The 22,336-nt window shown below is 33.0% G+C and overlaps 1 pseudogene; it reads right to left on the bottom strand.

Moving 5' to 3' along the window:
- Positions 1-15,348: 15,348 nt before the first annotated feature.
- LOC131826116 (U4 spliceosomal RNA) lies at positions 15,349-15,449 on the bottom strand (annotated as a pseudogene).
- Between the last annotated feature and the right edge of the window lie 6,887 nt (positions 15,450-22,336).

Below are 22,336 nucleotides of genomic sequence, written 5' to 3'. Positions count from 1 at the left end.
GAGGTGGGAGGTTGGGATACCAGGTGGTAGGTATTATAGAGGGCAAGGATTGCATGGAGCACTGGGTGTGGTGCAAATATAATGAATACTGTTATGCTGAAAATAAATAAAAAATAATTTTTTTTAAAAAGGTGAAAGTCTTACCAGATCAAAGTGATTGATCCCACCTTCTGAACAACCATTCATTATACAGTAAACTAAGAAGATACAAGGCTGACCTCTCAAAAGCCTTCAGTTATAACGGACCAGTAAGCACATGAAAGGATGCTCAACCTCATCATATATTATAAAAGTGCTTATGAAAACAAGATACCACTTTCCCCCCAACAGAATGACTGTAATAAAATAACAAGGAATAGCAAGCACTGGCAAAGATAAAGTGGAATTTGTGCCCCAATATATTGTTGCCACGAATGTAAAATGGCACAGACACTTTGGAAAATAGCTCAGCAGTTTCTCAAAGTATTAAACATAAGGATATATCATATGATCCAGCAATTCTATGCCTAAATAGTCAATTGAAAGTAAAAGAATGGAAAAGGATGGGTACATTAAGCAAAAGAGAGCAGAATGAGCAAACATCCAGCTTCTACTATTTTTGAATGCCTCATCTGATCCCCAGCACAAAATATCACACCGTGGATTTGTATGATATCATCCCTTGAGGATACTGTCCAGACATTAGCAAGTGAGTCATAGCAGAATGTTAAAGTATTAGTTTCCTAGGGCTGCTGTTACAAATCACACCACAAACTGGGTTGCTTAAAATAAGCAAACAAAAATTATTTCCTCACACTTCTGAAGGCCAGAAATTTAAAGTCAGGATGTCAGCAGGGCCTCACTCTGTCTGGAGTCTCTATGGCTACATAATTCCAATATCTGCCCCTGTCTTCACATGACATTCTGTTTCTATGTCCTCTCCTTTTCTTGTAAAAACAACAGTTGTTGGATTTAGGGCCTATTATTTTCCAGTATCATCCCATTCTGATCCTAAACCATTTACATCTTCAAAGATCTAATTCCAAATATGATCACAGTCTATGTAGTTCCAGGCACATATGCATTTTGGGGGTACATTATTCACCCACTCTTTCCTACCCCATGTCATGGCAGTAGTTTATCCCTACTGGAATTGAAGCTGGGGGAACCATATACATGTCTAGAGAATATGTAATTTAACAGCATGGGATCCTGTATAACACTGGCTTAGGCTCAGAGTACCATCCGTTTGTGAGAAACAATAACAACACTTGACACATGACTTATGTCCAGTGATTCAAGCACATGCCACTTCATTAGGAGGCAGGCATATTAGTAAAATAATGGAAGATCCATTTACAGGTAGAGTTAATTTCTCTCAGAGCTCAGGGAACATTTTAAGACTTCGTAATCAAGATGTAGTATATTCAGTTAACCAATGACCAAGTGACAGAATAAATGAGTAAAAACAGGATTGGTTCTTTTCACCACACTCCAGTGTCCCTATAGTTGAATTTAATCTTCCTACTCTTGTAGTCATGAACTCTCCTAGTTTAGAGGTTCTGGGTCCCAGAAAGGAAAACTATAGTTATAGCTAAAAAGTTTGGGAGGGGAAAATTACGATCCAGAACATTTCCTCTCAGTATCTCAAGGTTCTGTAAAAACTATTAATAAACAATTTAAGCAACTATGACCTGTCAAAGATAATACAAAAGAATGGTTCATACTACCTAGAATAGATAATATGGAAAGCTACAGTTTCCTGAGTTATAGCATTGGTGAGTATTAGTTATGACTTCAGGATCTGTTTCAGCATGATAGATGTTTTCAATAATCATTCTTATATTGACTCTCCTGGAAAATTTACAACTTGTCACTTTCCTGCAGACTCATTACTTAAACAGATTTAATGTAGGACCTGAATTGATTTGAATGTTCAAAGGGGTAGACTGTAACAGAACCTTTTGGTGTCCTGAAAGACCTCCACTTTAAACACCTCTCATTTCTACAAACACCTCAGACTTTCCTCAGGCTAAAAGAAGACCACTCTGCCACTCTGTGTTCCACTTTTTTTTTTTTTTTTTTTTTTTTTACTTTCTGTCACTATTATTTATTTATTTTTTAAAAAATCTGTGTAGATCTCCACTCATCATGAATATGTACACACAACCTCCTAATGTGAAAGAGTTAATTTTTCACCAACTTCAACCAGTGGGATGGAAAACAGTAATGAATACTTCAAACATCTTCCTCGTAGCTGACAATTCAAGAAGGTAGTCTACATACCACTTAAGAAGTAGTAATAGAAAAAATTCCAATTCCTATTGTTTCTCACAATTGTCCTTAATCACAGACATTTATGTTGGCTTTTCCCACTTACTGTCCACTCATCTCTCAATTTTTCTTTCTGAGATCATCACCTGGAGAAGCTGATTGCACTGAAATTTTGCCTAAATTTCTACTTTCAGCAGGAACATGGCCAAAGTCATAAAAGTATTATTGTCATCATCAACTACAATAATTAGGAGCAAGGGTTAAAAAAAGTTATACTTGAACATATCTTTTTTTTTTTTTTTTTTTTTTAATTTTTTATTTTTTATAAACATATATTTTTTATATACATATATTTTTATCCCCAGGTCTGTGAATCACCAGGTTTACACACTTCACAGCACTCACCAAATCACATACCCTCCCCAATGTCCATAATCCCACCCCCTTCTCCCCAACCCCCTCCCCCCGGCATCCCTCAGTTTGTTTTGTGAGATTAAGAGTCACTTATGGTTTGTCTCCCTCCCAATCCCATCTTGTTTCATTATCAGATCAATTAGATTTTAAGTGAACATATCTTTTTAAGAAATAAATCTAGTATTCAATTCTGCTACCCCCCCCTTTTTTTTTTTAATGCAGTGCTATATAAAAGTAGCTCCAGACATAAAATAGAAAGGCCAGATCCAATTGAATACATTCAGTGCAATTGCTAGTTCCATCCTTTTGGGACATTCTCTAAATATAAGTGATTGCACATGAATTCATCAGGTTGAAATTTCCGTTTTTACAGCCACTTACTCATATTCAAAGGGCTTCCAGTTTGAATCACCATTATTATTAATAATAGTACTATAGGGAGCTGGAGATAATTAACATCAATCTGCCCTGTATTGCAAGTTATTTCTTGTATCTGAGATGAAAGTTATAAACTTGCTTTCAATTTCTGTCTTTTTCAGAAGCAAGGAAGGATGAGGAGAAAAAAATGTTATAGAGTACAAAGGTATAGTAAGTTTTCGTTTATTCAAATACTCAGCTACAAAAGCTCAGGTCTAATGAAATAATCATGTCATTTATCCTCATACCTAGCAGGAATTTTTTAAGAGATGAGATCTTATTCTGCTTGAACTGCTAATTAACTAGAATTTAAAAATTCTTATTTAGATAGAAAAAATATGAGGAAAATTACAAGATTGGTGGGTACTCTATTAGTGAGAAGAGGGATTTCTTTCTGAATGTTTTTAAATCTTTTCAGATGTATATCAGGTGGTCTCAATGAAATCTAAATTATATGTTGGCAAGGGACATGATTTATTATGTTGTCCTTTCAAAATTCTAAGATGTTCAGAGATATTATTTTAAACTTTATGGGTTACATAATGACTCATCTGAGAAAATCAATAATATATTGCACTAAGAAAGAATCACTATGAAGGGGCAAATCAGGCAAGTCCAATATTTCTCCACAGTAGAGAGTTGTAAACCATTTTCACACCAAACAAAAAGAGTCTTGGGAAGTTGAGTGAAGCCTAGAACTTTCTGCTATATTTTTCTTTTACCATGGTAAGATATACATATCATAATACTTACCATTTTTACCATTTTAAAGTGTGCAGCTCAGTAGTATTAATTATGTTTGCTTTGTTTTGAAACATATTTCTAGGACCTTTTTGTACTGTAGAAATGAACTCTCTATCAATTAAATACAATTTCCCTCTCCCCATACACCTGTAACTATAATTCTAATTTTTATATCTGTGAGCTTTACTACTTTAGATATTTCATAAAAGTGGAATTATACAATATTTGTCCCTATACGACTAACTTATTTCACTTAGCATTGTATATTCAAGGTTCATCCATGCTGTAGCATACAAAAGGATCTCCTCAATTTGTATGCTCCATTGTATCAGTGTATGTATACACCATATTTATTTACCTATTTCTCCTTTGATGGACATTTATATTGCTTCTACATCTTGGCTATTGTGCATGGTGCTAATGAACATAAGTGGACAAATATCTCTTTGATATTCAATTTCAGTTTTTTGAATGTATGGCCTGAAGTGGGATGACTGGATCATATGGTAGTTCCATTTATTATTTTTTTCTTTACAAAAGTTACATATTGTTTTTATAGTGGTTACACTATTTTGCAATCCTTCCAACAATGCACAAGGGTTGCAACTTCTCTATATCCCAGACAATACCCTGTATTCCATTTTCTTAACAGTAGCCATGCCAATGGGTATGAGGTGATATATAATATTAGTTTTTAATTGTATTTTATGATGATTGCTGATTTTGAGCATCTTTTCATATGCTTGTCCATTTGTTTATCATCTTTGAAAAATGTCTATCCAAGCCCTTCACCCACTTTTTAATCTGATTACTTCACTTTTCATTATTGAACTGTAAGTGTTCTTTATATTCTGGATATTAACCTTCTTGTCAGATATACACTTTGCAAATATTTTCTCCCATTCTGCAGATTGCCTTTCCATTCTGTTGACTGTATCCTTTGATGAACAAAAGCCTGTAAGTTTAGTATAATCCCATCTGTCTATCTTTGCTTTTGTTGCCTGTGCATTCACTATAATTTTTATAAATTCATAAAATATTTAGGATTGTGAAGAATCAAATTATACTGAAATATGTTAATCAAAATATCAAAATTACTAAAAATGCAATTATATATGTGTTCATATTGATAGATAAAATGATGAATTCTTATTGTAGGAAGCATAAAAATATAATATAATAAATATATTTATATAAAAGTATAACAAAATGTAATAAACTATAAAATAATGAATATAGATATAAAATATTTATACATATCTGAATATTAATATTGTAATAATAAAATATAGAGAAACTATGAAAACATAGTTCAAGATAGCTGAAGCACTTACTATGTAATATGAATCTATATACCATTTTAATTGGTGACAAGCTACAGGTACCTTCATACTACTTTTCATTTTGTATATATATTTAAGATGTGCAAAATTTCAGTTAGATATTAGTAAACATAAAGCATTCGTTTGTCTATTTATTTGTTTGTTTCCCATCAAAGTTCGTGGATTAATCCCATTATGGGCTGCAGATGAAAAACTGCTTCTTTAGTGCTTAAGTGTGTGATCTAACATCTTCTATCAAGAAAGTTAGGCTCTTCAACTCCTGCATCCTATTCCACTGCCACACACTCAGAAGCCTGCTATCTAAAATTGTCTAGAAGAGGGTCCCACACCTAAGGACCTTGGAACCAACATGGTACAGGAAACAGGATGCATAGTAGAAGACATAGCTCTGTCAAATTTCTTAGAAGTTTTCTTATTAAAGTTTTTTAGAAGTTAGAATTACTATGATTATTTTTTAGACAGATACAGAAAGCATGATCTGGGGTGGAGGAAGGGCAGAGGAAGAAAGAGAATCTCAAACAGGCTCTCTGATGAACTTGGAGCTAATGTAGAGCTCAATCCCAGGACCCTGAGATCATGACCTACTTAACTAAAGGGGGCCATGTAGGCACCCCTAGAATCTAGAATTATACTCCCAGCAATTAAGTCAAATTAACCTCACCAATACACACATTTAAATTTTTTAAGGGTTTTGCTAATATCCTTTATTAATATTCTATTATCAGTTCCAATAAGAAGCATGGGGATTTAAGGCCATTCAATATATTACATTAGCACAATAGACATACCTAAGTATGTAGCCTAGAAAATCCTTGTGTTAGGAATTAAAAAAAATAAGTTTTGGCAAGAAAGAATACCAATAAAGGAGATATAAATCACCCATATGTCTCATTTCTTGGAAACTGATTCAATCAGAGAGCCAAGAAAAATACTGAAAATCAAAGTTTTCATGGTTTATGAACCAGGGAAAATGGAGCAAATTAAATACAAAACTCCAGGAGCTACTTCTATTGAATAAAGCAGCAGGAATTCTTCAGTTGGTCAGTTGCCCTAATGAATACAGTCTACTAATTAAATCAAGACCCTAACAAAATGACTTTTATAATTAAAGAAAATGGTTGACAGGCAATAAGAAGTCTGCATGAATGTGTCTTTAAAAGCTTATAAACAAAAGAGCAATATTTTCAAAAGAACTTTGTGAAAATGTAACTTATAGGAATAATAGAATTACCAGTAGACCTGTTAAGAAAGCAATTTAATTGCTGTGACCTACTTTAGCAATTGAAATTTTCATGATATTCTGTATAACTCTTTTAGAGATTTCTTTCCATGTTACAGATTGTTTTTGTCTGAAATGCAATAACTAAAATAAGTTAAACTATGAAATTTAGCTGAAAAGTATTCAGTTGCCATAGTCAGCACCATCTATTTATTTACACACACATAACATATATATATTACATAAATATAAATGTCTATACTTATATATATTTATAACTTTAAAATCCCATTATCAAATTCTGATCTTTATTTGGTAATGTCAAGTTCTTCGAAGTTAACAGAGCTTCACAATAAAAATTAGGTACTAGTAAAGAGTTTTCTAATGTCCTAAAGATAAGAAATTTTCAATTTTTAGTCAATGGGCAAGTGGAAGATTTATTTGAGGATTCTATAGTAGAAAGAAAAATAAATAAAACATTTTAATTAGACATATTTAAATAATTCAAACCAATTCCTTGATGCAACTTTTGTTTGGTGACATTTATTTCATTTACTCTAATTAGTACTATATTTCTTTCCTATGGGTGACAATTTCCCTGTATAATAGTTATGCAATACACATAATAGGTCATATTTCAGATGCACTGGTAGAGCTTTTCCCTTTGTAGAACCATTTGTTGCAGAGGTTACTTTTATGTGCTTACACATCAAATTTTTTTTGTTTTGTTTTGTGGGTGAGAGTGTGCTCCTAAGTGTATGTGGGAGTGGGTGTGCATGAAATGTTTCTTATAATCACTTGTGCAAAGAAATAATTTTTTTCAAAACACAGACAACTCATCTTGATGTTGTATATTGTCTTTTTAATATCCTAGCAGTTCTCTTGACGTATCTATTGACATATCTACATATCTCTTGACATACCTATTCAATAAATGTGTGAAAACATCATGTTTGAATTATATTGTCCAATTTCTCTATCAAATTTATTATTTGAATTTGAGGGAATATTATATATATATATATATCAGTTGATCAGATAGATAGCAAATAGATATATAGATAGATTAATCACTGGGAAGGCAGATGATAGAAATGTGGGTGAGAGAAAAAGAAACTGGAAGAAAGGAAGAGAGATGACAACATGATATGTTGAAGGGTAGCTTTCTACAATCAGCTCTCTGGATTCAGATTGCCCCACTAAGAGCCCTAGCTTAAGGCTGACTTTTTCTTTAAATAAAAAAGTCATAATAATTAAAAATGAAAATAAAAAAATCAACCTAGCTAGGTATATATGTTCCTTAAAACAATACCAACTACTAAAATTAGAGAACAAGAGTTTTCACAAAAATGGGGAGGAGATGGTTATACTTTTTGAGGCCTTCCTAATGTTAACATGTTTTTTTTTTTTCTATTGAACATTAGTTCATATACTGCATATCCCTGAGAACACAGTACAGGAAGGCATTTCATTTTGAAGAATGAAAGCAGAAACATGTAGTCTTGATCAATAAAGTAGGTTGAAAGAGGAGGGAGCATTTGAAAGAAAGGAATAATCTCAGAGGTGTTGCCTATTGGAGATTAATTATTTTTTTACCTGTGTTCTCAAGTTGATGGGCCAGAGAAGTAATCAGAGGTTAGAAGAAGAGTATAAGTATTTATAAATGATATGCTGTGAAAAATTAACTTGTATCAGATATAAATGTGTGAAAATATTCAAATATGGATTTTCTATTAGGGAAAAGCATAGGAAAGAATAAGGAACTGCAGGGTTAAAATTATTGTCCGCATATAAAATATAGAAAATTCTACTGACATTTAGAAAAATTCCTCAGCAGATTCTTGAAAGAGAAATTTCCATGTATATGGACTCTTCTTTCTATGTGGGAGAACTTCGTCTAGAGGAAAATTTCTACTTTTGTTGTGCCTTTCAGTTATGCAGGTGAATAGTGTGTATTAATTCACATTTCTTGATTGGGTGAATACAATTTATTAAAAGCAACAAGCATTACTGTATCACTCATGTTCTTGTTTTATTGTTCTTCCCTCCTTATCAGTAAAACTGGCTAAATGCACCAGCCCTAAGGATAACCACTTCTCCTAGGTGAGATACCCTGTTGTCTTGAATTGTATTGGGGGTGGGGATGAATAGGAGCAGTTGGTGGATACTTTGGTCACAGATCTAAATACACTTTACAAAATTTGTTTTTCTGCACCAAAACTAATATTTTAATTCCGTACAAATTGCCTTTTCTCTGATTGTCCCAGGCTTGGGAGATGAAGAAAGGCATGTTGTTTGTAACTGTGTTTGTGAGTTAGGATTGAAAAATTACACAGAGATAACTGCTTCATATGAAAATACAATGTCTGAGGCCTAAAGTAAGAATAGTTGAACAGAATTATTGTCATGAAAATTAGAATGCTATAAACACTTAATTTGTAATAACATAGAGGTTATAAAATATTGAACTTATAAAGAAGAAAAAAGCTTGAAATGACATTTTCATATACAGAATATGTTAACAAAAATGAACTAAGCAATGAAGTAGTAGAAAGATAGTGACAATCTATTACAATATTAATAAATAACACTGATAAGATTATTTGGAAAATATATATTACTTTATCATTACTTAAAAAATTGTTGAGGGGGGACCTTGTAAATGTATATAGAAAACTAGCTGTGTATTTCTTAAAAAGACAAATACAAAACAAAATGATACAAAACCAAAACCAAAGCAATTTCTATACTTTGACAACACTAGCAAATTTAAGTTAAAGAAACATACAGAGAATTAACCAGGGTAATACAAATTAGATTAACTTAAGATTTCTTTGTTGTGGGAATAAACTGGAGATCATACTATGGTAACATTTCTAAATTTTACAGTAATAAGTTTTTCCCTAATTTTGTAATTCTGAAATGAAGCTGTCTTTCATCACCTCTGATAATCTCAACTATCCAACATCTCATAGAATCTAAATAATATTGACTTAAGTTAGGGCTCCTATAAGGAAAGCCTGAGATGGGAGTTCCTGTAAATGTAATTCTTGAGGTAGTGCCCTTAGACAGGGAGTAGAGAAACTGGACAGAACAGGCCAGACAATGAATCAAGAATGAGATTTCAGCTACAGACACGCTTTAGCCTAGCTTCATGGAGTCCTCTGGAACGTGCACTGCACTATAAAGCTGGTCCCGCTGTGAGGGTGTATCAATGCATTTTACATCACTGCAACAGTGAGGGAGACATTGGATGGATTGGCGTCCTGCAAGGAGTGGCAGCATAGCTTCCTGGATGGGACACCTCTCTTAACCTGAGGACCATACTCTGACAGAGACAACTGGCAGCCATTAGCAGTCTACAGTCAAAGCAGACAGGAAATAGTGCAACTCCTTAGTGAAGGGGCTAGGTGGGTTGCAGGGCATCCTTATAGTCCCTCCTTTACAACATAGAGATTAACTTCTTTATCAGTAACACAATTGTTGGCAATTTCTGTGTAAAATAATAAAAAGAACATTAGTGTGACCAGTTAGAATCTCTGCAGGTTCAGTTGGTCCTGAAGATGATAACTGATATATGTCAACCCCCTAATCTCCTAGAATCTAGATTCCCTTTCCATGCATCTATCACTTCTGCAGAAATCACTGGAGAGCCACTTGTTGGTGGCTTTCATGGTGGGGTAAGCAGAAACATTATCCTTAAGGGTCTGAGCATCTGATAACCAAAAGGCCCTGTAAAGGCCTATCTGCAGGTGAAATCTTTACAGCTAAACGTGTTCTAAGAAACATGAAAGTTATCCCACTGAATCCCCTAGGCTTGCCAGCCTGTTGGGAGGCTACTAATAAATTCTGAAAATATTAAAATAGAAAGTTAATTCAAAACAGGTCATAAAAATTAAAATACAAACTTACAGATCGAAATACATACTCGAAGAACAAAATATATAATGTAAAAACAATTTTCAATTTATTATCTGGATGAAAAATACCATATTATATTTATGCATTCCTGAAAAAAGCTGGGGAAGAGAATAAGGGAAAAAAAATCCACAGGATTTCTCGACTTGAACTAGGGTGGAAATTGGAAGGCTGGAGTGTGTCAGAGATGTAGCGTGACATTTCAAAATACCCAGTAATTTAACGTTTGCTTTTTTTTAACTGAATATAAACAGTGGGAGAATCCTAACCAGAGCAACAAACTTGTTAAACACTATTAAAAAAAAGGAAAGTGTTATAACAAATTCATTTCACACTAGAAAACTGTAGAAATTTTTGAGTAATCCTAAAAAGATGAAAGGAGTTAAATATTACAAATCTGCTAAGGAGGTCTAACCCACACATATCGAAAGTTTAAAACAAAGATACTTTGAACACATAAATTCATGATTCTTTATATAAGGTAACTTATCAAGGTGAAAACCAGTAATGATTATGAAAAGATAGTTCAAACAAGCAAAAATGAAGTATAGATGGTCTTAATCACAGCAAAATAAGCTGAATGCAAGGTAGATAGAGTGAACTACAGCGAAAAGGTAAATTCATACCAATAAATAGTTCAAAAATGAATAACAGTACAGTTATGAGCTTGTGATTGTGAATTACATATACGTAATATGTAAAAACAAAACTTATTTGAAGGGAAAAAAGTTACAGTTTTCACTCTGATGAATCAAGTATTCAAAGTTAAGTTAGGGTATAAAAAATATTAACAAGTATCCTCCTGGTTATAAACAGGAGTTTCCATTGTCTAAGAAAATCTTAAAATAGGCATCATTGCACAATTTATAACAGCATGCCATCTTTGTCTAAAAGCTGTTTTTTTGTTGATTTATTTTTTTACAGGGAGCTTGAACTCCTGACCATGAGATCATGACCTAAGCTGAGATCAAGAGTCAGATGCTTAACCAACTGAGTCACCTAGGCGCCCTGCTAAAAGCTATGCAAGTCAATAATGTCTTATAGTTGATGTTTTAGAACTGATAAATGATATATTTCGTAAACATTTATATTACTTGAGAAACGGATTTGGCTGCTGTGACAGGGAAAAATCTATGTGGCTGAAATTAAATGGAAGTTTGTTCTTTCCTCATATAATATTCTGAGCACAAAACATCTGGGGCTCATAGGATGCTGCCATGATAGCGAGGGATCGGACTCTTTCTATTTGGTTGCCCCACTTTTCTAAAAATGACATTTCCTTTGAATAAGATGGTTTTCTTGTTCACAGTTTATTTCACATTAACCTTTAAGTCAGGGGGAACACTGAGGAGGGGGACATATATTTACATATAAACAAAGCCCTAAGAATAAATTTTATAAGAAAAATTTAAAATTCACATTTTAAAAATATAAATACAGACTTAATGGAAGAGTATGAAGAACACATCTGTTTCAAAATAAAGGAGTTTTGAAAGCATTTACTCATTTAAAAAAATATATCTGTTGGCTATTTGTATGTCCTCTTTGGAGATACATCTATTCCAGTATTTGGCTCATTTTAAAAAGTCAGGTTATTAGGGTGTTGTTTTGTTTTGGTTTGGTTTTTGCTATTGAATTGTAGGAGTAGCTTATATATTCTGAAGATTAACCTCTCATCAGATATATGTTTTGCAAATAATTCCTCCCATTCTACAGGTTATCCATTCATTGTGTTGATTGTTTACTTACTAGTCCCATGTTGCTATTTTTGTTTTTGTTGCCTGTACTTTTGGTATCAGATTCATGAAATTTCTATGTCACTAATCATCACAGAAATGGAAATCAAAACCACAATGTGATATCACCTCTCATCTGTCGGGATAGCTATTACCAGAAAAACAAAAGGCAAATGTTGGCTAGACATGTTCAGCATTATTCACAAAATCCAAGGTGTGGAAACTACCTAATGTCCATTGACACATGCTTGGATGAAAAAAAAAAAAAATGTGGTGTAGGGGTGCCTGCTTGGCTTAGTGGGTTAGGTGTCTGCCTTAGGTCTCCAGGTCCTGGGATTAAGCCCCGTGTCTTAGGCTCCCTGCTCACGGAAGCTCTAATATCTCTTTGAGATCCTGATTTCAATTATTTTGAATAAATGCTCCAAAGAGGAATTGTTGGATCTCATGGTGGTTCTACTAACAATCTTGCCAACATTTATCTTTTGTATACACCACATTTAAAAATATATATATTTTATTTATTTATTTTAGAGAGAGAAAATGAAGAGAAAGAGCACGAGACAGGAGAGGGTCAGAAGGTGAAGATGAACAGAGAGTCTGATAAGGGACTCAATTCTGGGATTCCAGGATCATGACCTGAGCTGAGTCACCCAGGTGCCCCAAGAATCACACAATTATTAACCATGCTTTGGTATTTCCCTCCAATCCATTTAATATATTTAAACCTTTTATATATCATCTACCATCTGTGTTTTCTATATCACAGGGACTTAACGTACTCAGTCTTAATTTCAGTCAAACCCTAAGTTGCTTCATATTTCATGCTATTTTTTATTCTATATACTTTCCATGTTATTGTAAAAAAGAACAGCCCTTATTAAGAAAGATACCATTCTTATTATTTTCTACACTATAATCTTAAAATGTTGCACCTTTTTTGGGGGGGTTGGTCTCTCTGCTTAAATGTTAAAATTTTGTCAGTCATGATTACCTATATTTACTGGTTTTAAGCTTGTGCAATAATCACCAAAAATAATTTTAAGGTAACAATTATATATTTAAAATATATTTTATACATAAATCCTGTGAATCCTTTTCATTAGTAAGCAGGGGAACAAATACTACTAATAATAAAATCCCATCTTACTTGAATGTTTTTCAGAATTCAACAGAAGAGGTAAGAAAAGCACAGAAAATTACATGATTCCTCAACTAATATCCATTTTTCTAAATATGAACAACAATGGCTAAAAATGTTTTCCTTTAAAAATAGCACCTGCAATTTTATTGCTTTCCTTGAATTAAATGTACATATTGTAGTAGGATATGATGGTGTTATTTTTTAAAATTATTTCTTATTTTCATGCAGCTAAAGATTTAGACATTAAAACAAAGGTGAAATTTTTGACTTTCCTGTCAATTAAACAAGCAGCTCTTCTTTCTCTAAAATATACTTCAGAGGGAAACATCAGAAAAAGCATCACAAATATTAAACCCAAGACAGGAACAAAACAGAGAATAAGGGAAGGATCTTAAAACTGCCTCAGACCTACCCTATGAAATCAATGGGTCTTGGACAGAACATTTTATAGAATATGCATGAACCTTCTTAGACAGATGTCAACCAAAACACTAAAGACCAGAACACAAAGACTGTCTTAACAGGGTATTTGTTTCGTAGGGATTTTGAAGAAAATTGGGCAAAATACTTGAATCTTCTGAAGTGTTTCTATCCCCAGAGTCACCATATCCTTTGTCCCTGCTGGTATTTAAATTATTTTCAGAAGTTATCTTGACATCTCATTCTACCCTTCTTCCCCACTCTGGACCCCTTTTTTTCCACCAAGACCTGAGAAGAATAGGGCTGTTACCATGAGCAACAACTGTCACTTCAATTTTCTCCTTCTTCTAATACACTTAAAAAAATACTTAAAAAAATATTTATTCATTTATTTAGAGAGAGAGCACGAGTAAGCGAAGGGACAGAGGAGGGGAGAGAAAGCTGACTCCCCATTGAGCTGAGCCCTTTGTGGGGCTCACGACCCAGAGTGGAGAACCCAAAGGGAAATGAAGAATCTCATATTTAACCAACTGCACCACCCAGGCACCCCTAACTTTCTCAAATTTTAACTTGCAGGGACAAGAATTTCAAATTGTTTGCTGAACTGTCAAGCTGGAAGAGTCTGGGCTTTGTTAGCAAAGTACTAGGTTAATTTTCAAAACTTGTCTGGAAAACAATTGACTACTCTTTTTGTGTACACAGAAATTAAAATGAGCTCCTACTGAGAGCCCCATTTTCTTGTTTTTGTTTAGAATTCCTATAGGGTTAAGCCAATTAGAAATTAGTTCTAGTCATTAGAGAAGCAATAAAGTCTCATTTTTCTTTGTGGCAAGCTAATTTTCAGTGAATTTCAAAATATTTCTGAATGATGCTAAACTGTATCAAATTCTTAACATGTTTTACACAAGGAGAATGTTGTGGAATTATAGAAAAGATGAAACTAGTGGCGTTTGTATGAAAAAATATTTAAAATAAAGGAAGTAGAGAGAAACTGGTACTTTTTGTTATGTCTGGTATTTCATAACAAGACAGACATAGTGAAACTTTTCCTCAGATGATCACATTTTCGATATAATGAAACCCAGGGAAATTCAGTTAAGCACAATTAAATGATATCCACAAGCAATGTGGCATAATAGTTAAGCATATGGTCTCTGGAGTTTGACTCTGGATTAAAATACTAATTCTACTACATCCTAGCTGGATGATCTTAGACAAATTAAAAATTTTAAAAGTGATTAAACTAAAAAATCAACCATCTATAACATTTTATGTACTCTATTATTCACAAAGACATTTATATCAAATCTGCAATATGTAAACAAGAATATTCATTATTAATACATTCAATGTCAGAGTCTACTCTATATCATTAGAAGAATATTTGTATGAAATAGTTTACATTTTTAAAAAAATACTAGAGAAGAACAGAGAATGTGCAAATAAATTAAACTATTGAACCCCATGATTTTTAAAAAATAATTTGTTTTAAAGGAAACATAAATAAAATAAATTAAATTAAAAGTTAAATAACATTTAAAAAAATTTTTTAAATAAAAATTAAATAGGGGCACCTGGGTGGCTCAGTGGGTTAAAGCCTCTGCCTTCGGCTCAGGTCCTGATCCCAGAGTCCTGGGGGCCAGCCCCGAATCGGGCTTTCTGCTCAGTAGGGAGCCTGCTTCTTCCTCTCTCTCTGCCTGCTTCTCTGCCTGCTTGTGATCTCCGTCTGTCATATAAGTAAAATCTTTAAAAAAAAAAATTTTAAATTAAATAAAGTTTTCAGTAAGCAATAGTTGCACCTTGGATAAACTTTACTGGCTACAATACTGCCACTGCACAAAGCTGAGGAAAATTAAGGAAATACATTTAAGGAAAACTATTCATGATTTGGGAGGAAAATATAAAAATAAAAATCTATATAATTATATAAATATAAAAATTAAATAATAAAAATCCTATATTTCTAAGCAACTTGATATATTTTAAAATTTATATTGAAAAAATGCACAAAATTACAATAATAAAAGGGAGATAATGATAGACACCAAATTTATAAATTTAAATATGTTAATTAAATGTATTGATAAATGCACATCTGAATGTTTTCATATAATCTACTAGTTTCTAGGAAATTATAAATGTACAAAATTCATTCAAGAAAAATCCAGAAGTGAAGCAGAAGAAATAAAGTTAGAGGTAGAAAAGGAAAGAATAAGAGACAGATTATTCTTCCATGGTTGGAGTAAGACAAAGATGACCTCCTCACCTCATTATTTCACATTGTTCTTTAACTGCCAACTAATCTGCTGAATGAAAATAAAGAAATAACAGCTTATCAATTTAGAAGTACATAGGGAAATGATTATTTATATATATGAAATGCCTGATACCTCAAATTCCCAATAGAAATAACTGAAAACTAATATCAATAACTTGTGAATTCAGTAAGACTAAATATACAATGAAAATAAAAATTAGATGTCTTTCATATATATGTGGTAATAAGCTAATAATGTAATAGAATTTGATATTATTTAAAATATCAAACAAAAATAACAGAAAAGTATACATGAATAAAACAAAGAAAGGTGATCTCTTGGAAGACAATTTGAAACTCCGCTGAGAATCATTAAAGAAAATTTGAATGAAAATAATTATACTTTTCCAAGAAGTTAATATTATAAAAGTCAATGCTCTCTCCACTGTCTTACAAACTCTGGGAATCGAATAAAATATGATGTCCCCAACACCATCAACCACCATTCTAATCTCCATCTCTGCAATTCTGCCATTTCAATAATGCTGTATAAGTAGAATTGGAGTATGTAAGCTTTTGAGATTGAGTTTTTTTTAACTCAGCATAGTTCCACAGAAATTCAGCTCCTTGATTTGTCTCTGGAATTTATGAATGTATCTCACTACAGCCTTTTAATGGTTTTTCTAAGCATCACTTTTAAATTCATAATAAATATATAACATACTTGGGTGGCTCAATTGGTTAAGTGTCTGCCTTCTGCTCATGTCGTGATCCCAGGGTCCTGGGATTGAGCCCCACAGAAGGCTTCCTGCTCAGGGGAGAACCTGCCTCTCTCTCTCCCTCTGCCCTCTCGCCACTTGTGCTTTCTCTCAAATAAATAAAGTCTTTAAAAAAAAAGTGCCAACATTTTATTAGTTCAAGTAAAGTATAGGAATATTATTTCTACTTAAGTTTCTTTATTTACAGTGTATTGTTTTAAACATTCCTTTGACTCACATCAGATAAGTTGTAATTTTTAATTCAATCATCTCACATAATTAAGAAGATTAAAGAGAATGGTCTACCATATTTGTCCAACTTTTGTTCACTCTTTTGCTCTTTCTCCTTTCCTGATATTCCAAATTTCCTTCTTTTGCCATTTATTTCATAATTAGAGAACTTCGTTTAGCCATTCTTTAGGTTAGGTGTGCCAGGAACAAACCTTAGTTTTCTTTCTTTTCAGAATGTCCTCAGTTTACTCACATTCCTGAAGGATATTTTCAATGGATATAGATTGCTTAGATGACAGTTTTGTTTTGATTGTTTCTCTTAAGATTTCAAAAATGTGTCATTTCCTCCCAATCTTCATGGTTTCTGATGACAACGTCATGGTATTTATAATTATTCTTCACTTACAGATAATGCTTTATTTCCCTGTAGTTGCTTCAGTTTGTCTTTAATTTTCTGAAATTTGATAATGATATGCCTTTGCATGTATTTTTTAGATTTATACTGTTTGAGGCTGAGAGCAGCTTGAAAGGTAGATTTATTTACTTTTTCCACCCCCCTCCCCCAACTCAGGGCATTTTCTGCCATTATTTGTTTATAAATTTTCAGTGTTGCACTGATCTTCTTCTTTTCCCCAAATTCTGATATGAACATAGAGACTGTGTTATTATACCTAGGTTTCTGTGACTCTTAATTATTTTTCAGTCCATGATTTTCTTCTTTTGTTCAAACTGGTTACCACACCACCAGAAGATGAGCGTAATTGTTCTGTTCCTTACTTGGACTTGTGGGGAAGTAGGGTGGCAGAAAGTGGGTTATATAACAACACTACTTCAAACTTCTTTATTTCACCTCATTGCTTTCATTTATATATATATATATATTTAAACTGAGTCTTCATTTCCCCCTTGTTAATCTCACCTGAAATTTATCTATTTCATTTTTGAAATTTATCTTGAAAATTATCTATAAGTAACTCTTGGATTAGATGATACCGTTTGTTATCTTTATTTAATATACCAATGAAAGAAGTGAAAACGGAGTACAGCAATCTACTGCACACAGACCAAACTGGCCTATTGCCTGGGTTTCTAAATAAAACTTTATTGGAACACATCCACCCACTTGTTTAAATGTTAGCTATGTCTGCTTTTATGCTACAATGGTTGCATTATGTAGTTGTATAGAGTTGGTGGCCTGCAAAGCCAAAAATAATTACGATTTCACAGTGTGCAGAAAATCTGGTGCATGAACTGAATATTTGTGTTCCCCCATTCATATATTGAAGACTTTATCCCCAATATGATGGTATTTAGAAGTTGGACCTTTTGGAGAAAATTAGATCATGAGGATGGAACCCTAATGAAAGAGATCAGTGCCCTTCAGAGACATGGAGAGAGTCTCCCTTTCTCTTCCAAAGTTCAAAGTGAGTGTAAAGCAAGAAGGCAAAGAATCTGAAAGCCAGGAAGAGGACTCTCACCAGAATGTTAGCATTCTGGTATCCTGATCTTAGACTCCCTAAACTCCAGAACTGTGAGAAATAAATTCCTGTTTAGGTCACAACATATATGGTATTTTGTTAGGTAGCAGCCTACCGAAGACAAGTTTGTGATTACTGGTTAAGAGCACATTCTGGGTGTAGTTTACATGAGTTTCAATCTTGGTCCTGGTGCTTATGGGGCTTTATTTTGTTTTCTATTTGTTTCTTTCCTAGCTCATGTTTTACTTGTCTGTGAAAAATCTTGGAGCATATTAATGAGCCTTCTTACAGAGAAGATTTGTGCATTCTTTTACCAGAGCAGGGGAAAATACAAGATCTTGGACCAGTTAGACTCCTTCTTTCTTCTACTAATTGAAGACAATGATTGTCTCTGTTTTCTCATGGTTTAAAACTGATTGATTTTTTGATGAGCACTGGGTATTATATGCAACTAATGAATCATTGAACACTACATCAAAAACTAATGATGTACTACATAGTGGTTAACTGAACATCATAAAAAATAAAAATAAAATAAATAAAATAAAAAACTGATTGACTAATATTTGCGTTTACCCTCAGGAAAAATCCTTCTCTTCTATTCCTGTTTAGTCTTCATATTTTATCTGTATATGTGCACACACGCGCACACACACACACACATACACACTTTACACTAGATATTTTTTAGAGCATGAAAAACTACCCACTCACAGTATCAAAATTCTAACTACGTGTTAAGTTAGTGTTAACTCATTTTATTAGAATATGAATATGTTGTAGTAACTTAAATGTAGAAATAATCATGTTCTGTTGAAAAAGTTTTAAAGCCATATACTGTGTTTTTGCATCAATTTTTTCTTGTTTGTTTTCTTTAGTAAAATTTAATGATAGCAATTATTTACACTTTGAAGTGATTTGTAAATTTAGTGACTAAGTTAGTAGGGACAAAAGTTTATCTCTGTGTAGGGGAATGAAGTATTAAGGATAATTTGGCAGTTCTATGCTTTTAGTGATGAAGGAGAGATACAAAACCAAACCAAACTTATAGTTTGTTTATAGTACTCCTATAGAACTTTTAAAAAATATATTTGAAAGTTAATTCTTACAAAATTTTAGGTACTTTTGTTTTTTTCAGGCTTGGTTCTGCTTCTTCTTATCAGCTTGTTTCTATTTTTACAGTTTACTATTTTTGTTTATGTCTTAGCTCATATTTTAGAATATGTTATTCTAATAATCATATTTAATGAGTAGTAATAATTTTATTCAGTAATTCATTTAGAGTTCTTACCATCCTTACATATCTTCACTCTCTAAGTATTACTGCAATTGTGACAATTTGCAATTCTTTACAGTTTCAGAAGCTATACAAAACAAGGAAATAGAACTGGACTTTAATTCTATACTGAGGATTGTTGAGCTATTCTTCTTCTTACATATATTTTGTAATTTGCACAAGTTATTCATGGGAGAAAGGACACAGTGAAAGAAAGGATACAGCGTTTCATGACTAAAACCCAGCTGATGCTCTCCATCTCAAGTCCTGTCCCAAACCTCTGTTCAAAGGGTCACCCTTTCCAAATTGAAATCTAACATGTGAGGTATGGCATGGTGGCAGCCCATGGCAAATTGTATTGTCTTCAGTATCTTCCTCCACCACTCTCCATGAAGAAAACTCCCAGTAGGTGGCCTTTCTAGTTAAGTGTAGTCTATCTCCCTCATTTTCATTAATGAATACTGGGAAACATGGGTATAAAAATATGCAGCTATGAAAAGTAACCATGTTGAAAGAATTAAAATAAAAAGCTGTTAAATGCTTTTTTAATGCTTGTCAATCCCCTTGATTTTATGTGAAATTTGATAAAGGCAAATATTCAAAGTAAAAATGATTGTGGAGATGGGATCCATACTTAAATAATTAGGCATTAGTTACATGAAGTCATGAACCCCATTTTTATTTCAAATCCTTTATTCCTCAGTGAATATAAAAATAAGTATATCAGACGAGATCGGGCGCGTTCAGGGTGGTATGGCTGTAGACAGTCACAGAAAGATAAACGTTGGACTATCCCACTTATATGAGGTAGTTTGAATAGTCAAAATCCTAGAGACAGGAAGTAGAAGGGTGACTGCTAGGGTTTGGGGTGGGGAGGGGAGAATGGGACCTGCTTAACAGGTACAGAGTTTTGGTTTTCCATAATGAAAAGAGCTATGTGGAGGGATGGTGGTGATGGTTGCCAAAGAACATGGATGTACTCAGTGCCACTGACTATACAATTAAAAGTGGTGAAGATGGTAAAAAAAAAAAAAAAAAAAAAAAAAAAAAAAAAAAAAAAAAAAGGATAAAATTATAAATTCAGCAAGGATAGCTGAGACAAATATGTAGGCCATTAAGATCATACCTCATTTTCCTCAGTTTTTTAAATTTACATTTCCTCTATTCTTTACTTCTCTGAGAATAATGCCATATAGAGAATGCTTTTTCATTGATTTTGCCCTTTTTTGAGTAGGAACATGACTATGAGTCAATCAGCTTTTGGTGAGATGTAGTGAATCTTATACCCATCAACAATATCTGTTGTGTATTTTTTAGAATAATAAATTGTACTTCATATTTTTTTAAGTTGGAGTATAATTGACATACAATATTATATTACCTTCAGGTGCACAACATAGTGATTTGAGATTTGACATTTGCATTGCAAAATGGTCACCACCATAAGTCTAGTTACTATTTGTTTTCTTGTAAAGTTAGTGCAATATTATTAACCATATTCTCCAGGTTGTACATTACATTCTCCTGGCTTATTTATTTTATAACTAGAAGGTTGTACTTCTTAATCCCCTTCCCCCATTTCATATCCCTTCCAAACCCTCCTCTCTGGCAACTATCAGTCTCTTCTCTGTATCTATGAACCTGTATTTTGTCTTGTTTGTTTTGCTTTTAGATTCCACACTTAAGTGAAATCATGCAGTATTTGTCTTTCTCTGTCAGACTTATTTCAGTTAACATAATACCCTCTAGCTCCATCCATGTTGCCATAAATGGCAAGATTTCATATTTTTTATAGCTGTGTAGTATTCTATTATATAGATACCATATCTTCTTTATCCATTCATTCATTGACGGACATTTAGGTTGATTCAATATCTTGGTTACTGTAAATAATGCTGCAGTGAACAAAAGTGTGCATATATTTTTTTAAACTGGCATTTTAATTTTTTTAATAGATACCCAGTAATGGAATTACTGGATCACATCATTGCTCTATTTGAAAATTTTTGAGGAAACTCCATATTGTCTTCCAGAGTAGCTTCACTGTTGTCACCAACCAACAGTGACAAGGGTTCTCTTTTTCTCACCTCCTCACCAACAATTGTTATTTATTTTCTTTGTGACACTAGCCATTCTGAAGGTGTAAGGTAAATATCTCATTGTGGTTCTCATTTGCATTTTTCTGGTGATTAGTGATGTTGAGCTTCTTTTCACTTGCCTGATGGCCAAGTATGTCTTCTTTGGAAAAAATGTCTATTTGAGTCCTCTACCCATTTTTATTCATGTTTTGTTTTGTTGTTATTATTGAAATGTGTAAGTTCTTTATATATTTTGAATATTAACCCCTTGTTAGATATATGATTTGCAAATATCTTCCTTCAGTTAGTTAAGTTGCTTTTTCATTTTGTTGATGGTTTTCTTCCTGTACAAAAGCTCTTTAATTTGATATAGTTCCATTTGTTTATTTTGGCTTTTCTTTTCCTTGTCTTTGGAGTCAGATCCAAAAACAACTTTGCTAAGATCAATGTTACAGAGTTTACCAACTGGCTTTTGTTTTGTTATGTGTGTCTTTGTGTGTGCATGTGTGTGTTTAGGAATTACATGGTTTCAGTTCTCACATTCAAGTCTTTAACCTATTTTGAGTTAATTTTGGTACATAGGGTAATATACTTCTATGTTTTCATATGTCAGTTTAGCTAAAGCCATTAATTGAAGAGACTGGTTTTCCCCA

Source organism: Mustela lutreola, chromosome 2, assembly GCF_030435805.1.
Source record: "Mustela lutreola isolate mMusLut2 chromosome 2, mMusLut2.pri, whole genome shotgun sequence".
Lineage (NCBI taxonomy): Eukaryota > Metazoa > Chordata > Mammalia > Carnivora > Mustelidae > Mustela > Mustela lutreola.
This window is presented reverse-complemented; position numbering and strand designations above follow the sequence as displayed.